The sequence below is a fragment of the Anolis carolinensis genome, unplaced genomic scaffold (genome assembly GCF_035594765.1).
Source record: "Anolis carolinensis isolate JA03-04 unplaced genomic scaffold, rAnoCar3.1.pri scaffold_13, whole genome shotgun sequence".
NCBI lineage: Eukaryota > Metazoa > Chordata > Lepidosauria > Squamata > Dactyloidae > Anolis > Anolis carolinensis.
In genome coordinates this window covers 3,177,272-3,189,674 of record NW_026943824.1, presented here as the reverse complement: position 1 = coordinate 3,189,674, position 12,403 = coordinate 3,177,272, and the positions used below count along the sequence as shown (strand labels likewise).

General features: G+C 42.0%; 1 long non-coding RNA gene across 2 annotated transcripts; it reads right to left on the bottom strand.

Moving 5' to 3' along the window:
* Positions 1-2,231: 2,231 nt before the first annotated feature.
* Positions 2,232-9,453, bottom strand: LOC134294187 (uncharacterized). 2 transcript variants are annotated; one of them, XR_010001161.1, is made up of 3 exons: positions 6,679-9,450; positions 5,529-5,601; positions 2,232-5,447 (listed from the first exon to the last, which is right to left on the bottom strand). It is a non-coding gene; the product is annotated as an uncharacterized LOC134294187 (long non-coding RNA). The 2 variants fall into 2 exon arrangements; XR_010001160.1 differs by having other exon boundaries at positions 5,529-9,453.
* Between the last annotated feature and the right edge of the window lie 2,950 nt (positions 9,454-12,403).

Sequence of the window (12,403 nt, the reverse complement as noted above, 5' to 3'; positions counted from 1 at the left end):
GGGTTTTAGCAAGCGCATAACCACAAAGTCAGAACAAAACGCCCATCTTCCCTGGCATCCTGTTTCTGACTGAGGTCAACCCATGGGTCACAAAAACATAAACTGTATATACTCGAGTATAAGCCTAGTTTTTGAGCCCTTTTTTAAGACTGAAAAAGCCCCTCTCGGCTTATACTCAAGTGAGGGTCCTGGCTGGCTTATACACGAGTATGTATGGTTCATTTATTATTTTTCTCTATTTTTATTGGTATTTATTATTTTTATTGGTATTTATTATTTTTATTGGTATTTATTATTTTTCTTTATTATTGTCGCTACTATTACATTTATTTTACTCTATTTTTATTATTATTATTAATAATACATTTATTATTTCACTCTGATATTATTATCATTATTATTACATTAATTATTTACTCTATTTATTATTACTTGTATTATTTTCCTGATTTATTATTATTATTATTACATGTATTATTTTACTCTATTATTATTAAAAGGATACATAAGGGCATTTACATTGAAGAAGATGAGAATAATGATTTGATCTTAAATTTGAGCTTTATGTAAATATTCAAAAACATTAAGCTACTGATGCCTCAATTAATGTAATTTTATTGGCATCGATTTTTATTTCTGAAATTTACCACCCTCGGCTTATACTGGAGTCAATGTTTTCCCAGTTTTTTTGTGGTAAAATTAGGTGCCCCGGCTTATATTCAGGTCGGCTTATACTCGAGTATATACGGTAAGTATTTTTATGTGTGTTTTGTTGCATACCATTGTACATTAAAAAAACTATGCTTGACAGCCAACTTACAGTAGGCTGTAACTTATCCAACAAAACGGGCTGGCAGAACGTTGGATAAGCGAATATGTTGGATAATAAGCAGGGATTAAGGAAAAGCCTATTAAACATCAAATTAGGTTATGATTTTACAAATTAAGCACCAAAACATCATGTTGACAGAAAAAGCAGTTCAATACACAGCAATGTTATGTAGTAACTACTGCATTTACAAATTTAGCACCAATGTATTGAAAAGATTGACTACAAAAACATTGACTACTTAAAGGCCGACTGCGTTGGATAACCCAGAACGTTGGATAAGCAAATGTTGGATAAGCGAGACTCTACTGTAATTATAAATTAAAGCTTCTGACAATGCAGTTCCTTTTTGCAAAGTCTCTTAATGCACTGCAACTCCTTTCTTTTCTGTGTCCTCTGTCTAACTAGATGTTGTTTAGGAGCACTGGCATTGGGAGGATAGTTGAGTGGGTCGTGTCGAAGCAGCGTGCTTGTAGCAAACAATGCAATAAAGCTTAATTGGTGTTGTGAAGGAGGCTGAAGATGTAGGAGTTGGAGATTTGGGGCCAATTGTTGAGGAAGAAGAAGAATGTGAGGAAAACATACTGCAGGTTCCTACATTTCAGGAACAGTGAAGCGTGAAATAAGAAAGGAGACGGTCAGCTAGAATGGCTGCAAAGAGGCTGAGCAATCTGACCTCACCCTAAGAACACCTGTGCTGGGAGCTGGAGCTATAAATAAGATGTAAATCAAGTGGTCAGTGCTGGCAGCAACCATCCTACTTCGTGTTCTGTGTTCTGGTTTCCTTGCTTGCGGTTCCAGCGACTACAAAGTGCCTCGCAAAGACTTGTTGTCAAAAGACTCTTGTTTCACGTCTGATGTAAAACTTTTTGCTTTGCTTTTGGGATTTACCTTGCTGCTCTTGAAACATTAATATCATTTTGCTGAAGTAACGCTTTCTTTAGTTGCTTTAACCCTTGTTGTAAGGCTGCTTCTGGGGCAAAGCAGGACAACTGGGGAAAGAATGAGGTTTTCCCTAGCTAATCCTACCAAAGTTTTAAAACAAGACTGAGATGTACAAAGATCCTCGCTTGAATGAAAGGCCCAAAGCGGGAAGGTGATTCATTCCTCCCTGCTTCTTAGCAAAGGGCAGATCTAAGGAATTGTAGTTTGGGAGAGAGGAAGAAGAAGATACACAAAAATGTGAAAACGTGAGCTATATGTATCTTGCACAGGAAACCTGTGGTGCATCTACACTGGAGAATGGATGCAGGTTGAGACTATTTTCACTGCCACGAGTCAGTGGTATCGAATCCTGGGAATTGTAGTTTGAAAACCCAAAGGCTGTCAGAGTATTTGCAGCGCAGCAGTAGTAGGATGGAAGCAGTGGAACGCAGAACGAAGAGACACTCAGAGACGTTGGTAAAACTATTTACAAAGTTTTACTGTATGCAGCAATAATCAACACAAACAGACCTGCAGATGACAGATGAACACAGGACTGCTCTGTTCTCCAACAGAACTTGACTTGAACTCTAGGCAGACAGAACTCAACTGAACTGACGCAATCGTTATGCACAAACACTTGTGTCTGGATACTCCCTAGTTCCAGCCACACATCAAGGTCATCATAGCTTCTTGGCAATTAACTCTTTCCACATTATGGTACATTCTGGGTGATGCAATCAGTTGCCATACAAGCATGGCACAAATTGCATTTAAACACTACCAATACACAAATCCCACATTAACAAAGGCACCTTGCTTAGTGACATCACAAAGGGATGATGCTGAACTGGTCAACCGAATGCATCACCATGCGCTGAGTCTTCCCAGCCCTTGTCAGCCTGTCATTAAACATTGAGGCAAACCAATTAAGGCCTATCCTCTTTTCGCCCCATTAGAGTGCAATTGGGGAGGACAGGGAAAGGGCTGGACATGCAGCTGGACAAGGTTCCCATGCGCCTCCATAACCTCCCCTCCGTCCCTTTAGCATCTGGCTTGAAGGATTCAAAGCTGTTCAGCCCCCTCCCCGAACCTGCTTCTCGCCAAGCCTGGGAACCCTGTAAACCTCTTACTGAGCAGATGTCTCGGTGCCCCGTCCATGTGGCCTGATGGAGAAGGGCCGGGAGGGCTGCGATAATGCCTCGGCCTCTTATCCAGCATTTACTCTGGAGGCTGTGGGAGGATGGAGCAGACAGGCTGGATTCCCAGAAGAAAAATGCCACTTAAGGCTGATCACTAAATTACAGCAAGCCCTTGGAAGAACGGAGAGAGGAGATTAAGGGATCACTGTGACCGCCTGTATACATGCCATGTTTCAAAGGCCCAGCCTCTGGGGTTTCATTCCTATTTACAAAGTCAGGTTAGAAAAAGTAGGGAATGGATGGGAGAGAAACGTAGTAGCAGCACCTTTAAAATGGGCTGATCTATTTTATGTGTTGTCGAAGGCTTTCAATGCCCAGGATCACAGGGTTGTTGTATGTTTTCCGGCCATATTCCAAAAGTATTCTCTCCTGACATTTCACCCACATCTACGACAGGCATCCTCAGAGGTTGTGAGCTATGGAGAAACTAAAGCAAAGAAGGTTTATATATATCTGTGGAAAGTCCAGGGTGAGAAAAGAATTCTTTTCCATTTATTTATTTATTTATTTATTTATTTATTTGCGACATTTATATACCGCCCTTCTCACCCAGAAGGGGACTCAGGACGGTTTACAAGTATATATACATACAATCTATTATATTATACAACTATATCGCAATATTATTAGTAATATTGCATGTAATATAAATATACCATTATAATAGTTTTTTTCATTCACATTGGCCTCCAACTGAAAAAGAATTATTCTCTGGACTTTCCACAGATATATATAAACCTTCCTTGCTTAATTTCTCCATACCTTCCTTGCCTAGTTTCCAGCAGACCTCAACTAGAGCTCAATGTGCAGCAAGATGTTCCTTGATTTCCCCCCAGGCAGGAATCAGCCAGACCTTGAAGCTGCAAGGCTTTTCGATGCTAATCAAGGTGATTAATTGCAGCATTCACACTTGCCTCTAGCAGACAAAGAGTTCTTTCTCCCACCCCAGAGATATATAAACCCCACTTGCCCAGTTTCCAACAGACCTCACAAACCTCTAAGGATGCCTGCCATAGATGTGGGCTAAACGTCAGGAGAGAATACTTCTGGAACATGGCCATAAAGACCGGAAAACATACAACAACCCTTATTTATTTTAGTTAGAGCTTTTATGGACATTGGTTTCTGACCTGCAGCAAGGCAACCAAAGCGAATTGATATCCGTAGAATAGGCATGTGCAAACTTCGACCCTCTAGCCCAGGGGTCCCCAAACTAAGGCCCGGGGGCCACATGCGGCCCTCCAAGGTCATTTATCTGGCCCCCACCTTCGGTTTTAGACTTAGGTCTGAAATGACTTGAAGGCACAACAACAACAACCACAACAACCATCCTAATTAACTTGACTATCTCATCAGCAAGAAGCAGGCCCACACTTCCCATTGAAATCCTGGTAGGTTTATGTGGGTTAAAATTGTTCTTATTTTGAAATATTGTGTTGTTCTTTCGTGTTGCGCATTGTAGATGGTAAACGGAAGCTCTTACATGTGCCCAAGACCAGAGTCACCCTGCAGAACAATGCTCAGATTTGCAGAACAAACAATACAATAACTTTACTAATTCCAAGAGATCCAAAGAACAATGGTATTCACAATGGTCCCTCTGATTGCTTACAGAAACCCAGCAGTCATAAACAGTCCTTTTTCAGTCCATAAATCTGCTTCAGTGAAGAATACAGTCCTGGTTCTTCATCCTCTTTTCCCAGTAGCAAACAAGGCCTCAGAAATAGCAAGGACTCTCTGAGTACAGAGCCATCTTCCCCAGGCAGTACTCACACAGACTCACACTGAACAGAAATTTGTTCAAACCGGTTCTCCAGCAGCAGAACAGAAACAGTTTCGAATCAAATTACAGGTCTTTGCAGGTTCAGCCAATCGGCTTCATGCACTTCATTTTCCAGTTAACACACAAATATAGCACAGTGCCTTTGCAAATCATAACATTTCGTTGGCCTTTTTTTTTTTGCACTACAAATAAGCCATATGCAGTGTGCATAGGAATTTGTTCATATTTGTTTTTAAACTATAGTCTGGCCCCTCAACCGTGGACCGGCCCTCTGCTTAAAAAGTTTGAGGACCCCTGGTCTAGGTGTTTGGACTTCAACTCCCACAATTCCTAACAGCCTACTGATAACCTAGATCTGAGCTTGTGAGGTGTAGTGGTTGGAGCATTGGGATACGGCTCTGGATACCAGGGTTCAAATCCCCACTCAGACATGGAAACTCAATGGGTGACCCTGGGCAAGTCACATACTCTAATAACAATGTATTAAATATCACTAAACATTGCATTATACACAATAAACGAATATAAATTTCAGATAAATGGTTACAAAAGCCAATCAAACTGTTGCATTCACAGTATGATGAATGGTAGTTACATTCACAATGTAATCAACTTTCTTGGTTATTTTCTTGTTTCTTCATCAAAGAAGTGTAGACCCCTGATCCACAACCGGTTTCGACTACTTATAGTCTTCGTCTGGTGGTAGAGTCTGCAAGTATTGGGTAACATTAATTATACAAAGTCTTTTCTGGCTTAGTAAAATTAACAACTATTAATACATACTACTTACATTTGTTATTTAGTTCAAACAATTCAAGCATGTACTCAATAAACCGTACAGTCTTTCATAGATACTGTGGAACCTATTGGGAACATACAGTGGCTTACAAGTTGTTCTCTTGATACATTAAACACAGAATGGATAAAAATAAAATAATGAAAGGATATTATGTCTATACAGTAGAGTCTCACTTATCCAAGCTAAATGGGCTGGCAGAACGTTGGATAAGCGAATATGTTGGATAATAAGGAGGGATTAAGGAAAAGCCTATTAAACATTAAATTAGGTTATGATTTTACAAATTAAGCACCAAAACATCATGTTATACAACAAATTTGACAGAAAAAGTAGTTCAATACGCAGTAATGTTATGTTGTAATTACTGTATTTACGAATTTAGCACCAAAATATCACAATGTATTGAAAACATTTACTACAAAAATGCGTTGGATAATCCAGAAAGTTGGATAAGCGAGTGTTGGATAAGTGAGACTCTACTGTACTTACATTTGTTATTTAGTTCAAACAATTCAAGCATGTTATCAATAAACCGTACAGTCTTTCATAGATATTGTGGAACCTATTGGGAACATACAGTGGCTTACAAATTGTTCTCTTGATACATTAAACGCAGAATGGATAAAAATTGGGGCTGGGTTGTGGTGCAGCTGGCTAGTAACCAGCTGCTATAAATAACTACTGACCGAGAGGTCATGAGTTCGAAGCCCGGGTCGGGTTAAGCCTCCGACCATTAATAGCCCTGGCTTGCTGTTGACCTGTGCAGCTCCGAAAGACAGTTGCACCTGTCAATTAGGGAAATTTAGGGACGCTTTATGTGGGAGGCTAATTTACAACACCATAAAACTGCCAGCAAAACACGAGGAAAGGAATGAGGAAGTACAGCCACTACTGGATGTTGAAGCAACAGCTCCCCCTGTGGCCAGAATCGTGAAGCTGGAAAAATATTAAAAATGCCTCTGAGTCTGTCTAATGTATGTTGTTTGTCTGTTGGCATTGAATGTTTGCCATATATGTGTTCATTGTAATCCGCCCTGAGTCCCCTTTGGGGTGAGAAAGAAGGGCGGAATATAAATACTGCAAATAATAATAAAATAAATAATAAAATAAAAGAATGAAAAGATATTATGTCTATACTTACAAACCGTTCTGTTTCAAATCAAAGATTCTCTGCATTCGGGTTTTATTCTGCTGCGAGTATGAGCCATGTAGGACTTAACCAACAGTCCATTTTTCTATTTCTTACTGCTTGACCATTTAGTACACTTATGATTACATTGGAGTCTCCAATTTTGCCTTAAATGGGATGGTTTTTGGGGATACTGCACCTCCCTATCCTCCCCATCCGTTCATGGATTCAACCGGTCAACTTTCGTGGGACCTCAGTGGGATTTAGGGCACAACGTGGTTCTTCTTTGTGGCCTGGGCTCTCCTTGGGAGAGGATCTGATTAGTATTCTGTTCAGGCTCCTTTTGTTGTCCGCCCCCATCCGGCCGAAGCCTCCTCTCTTGGACGGCGGACCAGTTCCCATCATTGTCCGAGTACCTCCCAAGCGGATGTGAACGTTCTGCTCTTCAGGCCGGGCCCATTGCGGCCTCCATCCCAATTAAGAGCGGTCCGGGCCCATTGTGCCTGGCATTCCAGATCCATGTCAAGTGGCCCCCCAACGCCCCTCCTCCCCTCCTCGCACCTCCCTGGAAGGCTCTGGGACAAAGAGGCCTCAGTCTCCGCTTTGTGAGGGACTTTCTGCCTGATTAGCGGTAACATGGCGGCACTTTCAACCTGCCTGGAATTGGGAAGAAGAGGGAAAATTCCGGGGATGGTCTAAAGGATGCGGGACAAAGCCACTTGCGAGCCTGTTCCCATCACAACTGGCCTTGCATTGAATGGGCAACTTGGGAACTGGCACTGATCCGGGCTCCGGTTTGGCTTGCCGACATCCCTTTCTCAAGGCCAGTGAGGTAGCCAAGGGGAATTCCTGGCATCTTCCAAGAGGTTGGGTGAATAATAATAACTGTGCAAGGAAACCGACGAAACCATTGATCATATCCTCAGCTGCTGTAAGAAAATCGCACAGACAGACTACAAACAGAGGCACAACTATGTGGCCCAAATGATTCATTGGAACTTATGCCTCAAATACCACCTCCCAGCAGCAAAGAACTGGTGGGATCACAAACCTGCAAAAGTATTGGAAAATGAACATGCAAAGATACTGTGGGACTTCCAAATCCAGACTGACAAAGTTCTGGAACACAACACACCAGACATCACAGTTGTGGAAAAGAACAAGGTTTGGATCATTGATGTTGCCATCCCAGGTGACAGTCGCATAGATGAAAAACAACAGGAAAAACTCAGCCGCTATCAGGACCTCAAGATTGAACTTCAAAGACTCTGGCAGAAACCAGTACAGGTGGTCCCGGTGGTGATGGGCACACTGGGTGCTGTGCCAAAAGATCTCAGCCGGCATTTGGAAACAATAGACATTGACAAAATCACCATCTGCCAACTGCAAAAGGCCACCCTACTGGGATCTGCACACATCATCAGAAAATACATCACACAGTCCTAGACACTTGGGAAGTGTTCGACTTGTGGTTTTGCGAAACGAAATCCAGCATATCTATCTTGTTTGCTGTGCCATACAACGTCGTTGTGTTGATAATAATAATAATAAAACTTTATTTATACCCCGCCACCATCTCCCCGCGGGGACTCGGGGCGGCTCACATGGGGCAAGGCCCGACTAGCACAATTTACAAAAAACAACAGCATAAATACATTGAACAATATACAATAAAAATAAAACACAGAAAGACAATAAAACAAGAGTTAATACAACTCTCAATCATATAATCATATCCAGGCCAATGGGATCGTGGAAGCATCTGATTGTGGGATTCTGACCTTAGAAGTGAGTTGAGATTTGGAAGCAGAGTTTGGGGAAAGTGATCTGGGTGTATCGGGTCTTTGTGCCGAATTTGGTCCAGTGAATGAAAATACATCCTGCATATCAGATATTTACTGTATATACTCGAGTATAAGCCTATTTTTTCAGCCCTTGTTTAGGGCTGAAAAAGCTCCCCTCGGCTTATACTCGAGTGAGGGTCCTGACCAGCTTCTATTCAGGTCAGCTTATACTTGAGTATATAGGTATTCAGAGTTGGACAGTCTTATTTTAGTAAAGGTAAAGGTTTCCCGTGATGTTAAGTCCAGTCATGTCTGACTATGACTGCATTTGAGTGCCGTTACCTTCCTGCCAGAGAGGTACCTATTGATCTACTCACATTGGCATGTTTTCGAACTGCTAGGTTGGCAGAAGCTGGAGCTAACAGCGGGTGCTCACTCCACTCCCGGGATTTGAACCTGGGACCTTTCGGTCTGCAAGTTTTATCTTGTAAATCGCCTAGAGCATCTTGGATGGAGGGTGATTAATAAGTAATTAAATGATGATGATGATGATGATGATGCAAGTTCAGCAGCTCAGTGCTTTAACACACTTCGCTACCAGGGCTCCTAAGTCTTATCTTATTAAGTCTTATTATCTTAAATTACAATTTTATATAAATATTCAAAAACATTGAACTTACTGATGGCTCAAATAATGCAATTTTATTAGTATCTATTTTATTTTTGAAATGAACCCGTAGCTGCTGCATTTCCCACCCTCGTCTTATACTCGAGTCAATAAGTTTTCCCAGTTTTTTGTGGTAAAATTAGGTGCCTCGGCTTATACTCGAGTATATACGGTACATTACAATTCATAACAATAGCAAAATGATGGTTATGAAGTAGCAACAAACATAATGTTATTGTTGGGTGTCACCATAACATTAAGAGGTCGTGGCATTAGGAAGGTTGAGAATAATAATAATAATAATAATAATAATAATAATAATAATAATAATAATAACTATGTGGCCCAAATGATCCATTGGAACTTATGCCTCAAGTCCCACCTCCCAGCAGCAAAGAACTGGTGGGATCACAAACCAGCAAAGATCGTGGAAAATGAGCACGCAAAGATACTGTTCCACAGTTGTGGAAAAGAAAAAGGTTTGGATCATTGATGTCGCCATCCCAGGTGACAGTCGCATTGACGAAAAACAACAGGAAAAACTCAGCCGCTCTCAGGACCTCAAGATTGAACTTCAAAGACTCTGGCAGAAACCAGTGCAGGTGGTCCCGGTGGTGATGGGCACACTGGGTGCCGTGCCAAAAGATCTCAGCCGGCATTTGGAAACAATAGACATTGACAAAATCACAATCTGCCAACTGCAAAAGGCCACCCTGCTGGGATCTGCACGCATCATCTGATAATACATCACACAGTCCTAGACACTTGGGAATTGTTCGACTTGTGATTTTGTGATACGAAATCCAGCATATCTATCTTGTTTGCTGTGTCATACAATAATAAAATAATAACTTTATTTTTATACCCTGTCTCTATCTCCCCAAAGGGGACTCAGGGCGGCTTACATGAGTCCAAACCCGAATTTTACAGAACCACTGATCTAAAGTGATGACAAAGATTTCAGTGGAGATTTCATTCGACATCACACATATCTCTTTGCTGTTTTGTGTCCTTTTTATGCAAAGATTTGCATTTCCTCCACCACCCATTTCTGTGTTTCCAGGCACTAGCCAAATAGCTCTGGGCCTCCTCCGTGGCAGCTGCAACATAATTAACATTATTGGAGATTGCAGCAAATCCTCCTGGCTCACCGTGTTTTTTCTCCAGCTAGTCATATGATACAAGGCAGAGAGATTCCAGAAAGGCAGCCGCCTGTGAAGATCTAGTGTTTAGGGCAAAACCCTGTCTGCCCTTCTGCCATGGAAGCAGCTTTAAGCAAGAGCAGCTTTGCTCTTGCTTGGCTCTACCTGTGTGCATTTGGTCACACCGAGCTGTAGCCATTCTCCATCTCGTTCATCTCCATCTCAGGGATGAATGAAAGAAGTCACTTGCTTCTAACGCTCCCCAAATAAACAACTAAAGGTCCATCGCCTAGCAGACCTGCCCTTTTGTATATACACACATTACTTTTCATGAGTCAGATTTGTCACTGCCTGTAACATATTATGGGGCGATAATATTTTTCTAGCACATGTTGAACTCAAAGTACGAATCCTCTCTTAGCTTTTCCATAGACATCTGTCTGTCACCGCTGGCTTCGTTGGGACTTCTGGACAGGAAAAAATATCTGAGTCTGATGTCTGTCCTCTTTTCTGTTTGCACCTGGAAAATGCACATGGAGTAATAATTGTGGAATCTGGATTCCCAGTGGAGGTTTCCTCCCTACCTCTCAGTGTTTTGCTTTCGTCCTACCTGGCCCTTGCAAAATCCCACAGGAAGGACAACATTAACCCTACCCTTCCCCTGGAAGCTTGTTTACCGGCAGGAGAGAGTTGTTTTCCAGATGTTTCAGGACAGAGGGAGAAAAAGTATAGAGAAACAGCCCAATGGAAAAAAAAGCAATCGTGCAATGACAGCTCATGTCAACAAAGCCATTGTCAAACAAAGTTTGGATCAGCTCCTACTCCAAGTCATGTTTTTGTTTGTATAAGAATAAATTACATATGCATATACTATAGCTGTCAATGTAGCCATACGACAATTTGATACCTCACAACTTCTGAGGATGCCTGCCATAGATGTGGGAGAAACGTCAGGACAGAATGCTTCTGGAACATGGCCATACAGCCTGGAAAATGCACAACAACTCAGTGATTCCGGCCATGAATCAGCCGGGCTGTGGCGCAGGCTGGTTAGCCTGCCTTTAAAACCAGTGCTGAGCATAGATAGTGAAAGACCTCCTCTTTCTAAAAATAGTAGCTTAGCACTGGGGCAGAGAATATCTCAGGATTTCTCTGCCATTGGAGGAAGTTCTACCTACTTCGCCTCAAAAACTAGCTTGGAGCTTAGATAGTTATAAACCTGCTCTTTCTAATAGCTCAGGGATAGGGTGAAGAGGATCTCAGGATCTCTTTGCCTTTTGAGGAAGTTAAACCAGCAACTAAAAGGGAAAAGCAAGAAAGGAACATCTGCAAGGTTTTATAAGTTGACTGTTTATATTTGCAACCTTAACTACATGTGCCAAGTCTGCCATGGACTTTGTGAAAATAAAATTTTGTTTGATTGTTCAACTTGAAGTGCCTTTGGTTACTGGGAATTCCAGAGCTTCTAAGTAAGGCCTTGCAGTTCACCTGGGCAAAGGAAGAAGCCCATCTTAAAGCTTTAAAAGGTGCCTAGGTGTGATGGAGCAGAGTGAACCCACAAAAGCTGGCGCTACAAACGCCTTTCTTTCGGTTCCTTTCACAGACGGTATTGGATCCCTTTGTAATTCAATTTTTGATGATGGTTTGGCTTTATTCTTTGAATGGTTACAGGCACCCTGGGAGTGCACGTCGACGGGGAAGCTCATGAATTCTCCCAATAAAGAAATAAAATGAGGCCAGGCTCAATTACGTCCCTCTGAAAAGCCCTGGGCTGGCATCCCACCCCACTTGGAGGTCTTTCTCCTTGTTCCTGCCCCGCTTTGATGCCATGAATGGCAGGACTGGGTCCAAAACATGCCAGGTTAAGAGGTGGGAATCCTGAGCTACCAGTGTCGGCCTATTGAGAAAAGAGGGAGCGGAGAAGTGTTTTGCCTTTGCATTTTTTTTTTGTTCGGGGCAGAATCTCTTTGGCTATTGTTCCCAAACATCCTGGCCTTTCGATTCCCACAGCCCCTGGGACAATAGAGACCCAACAGGTTCCTCTGGGGAGAAAACCTAATCTGAGAGATACGAGGCTTTTCTGAAAAGCTCTTCCTCCCGCCACAGACAAGAGACAAGGGCCCAGTGAAACCTCCCTGTTTTGG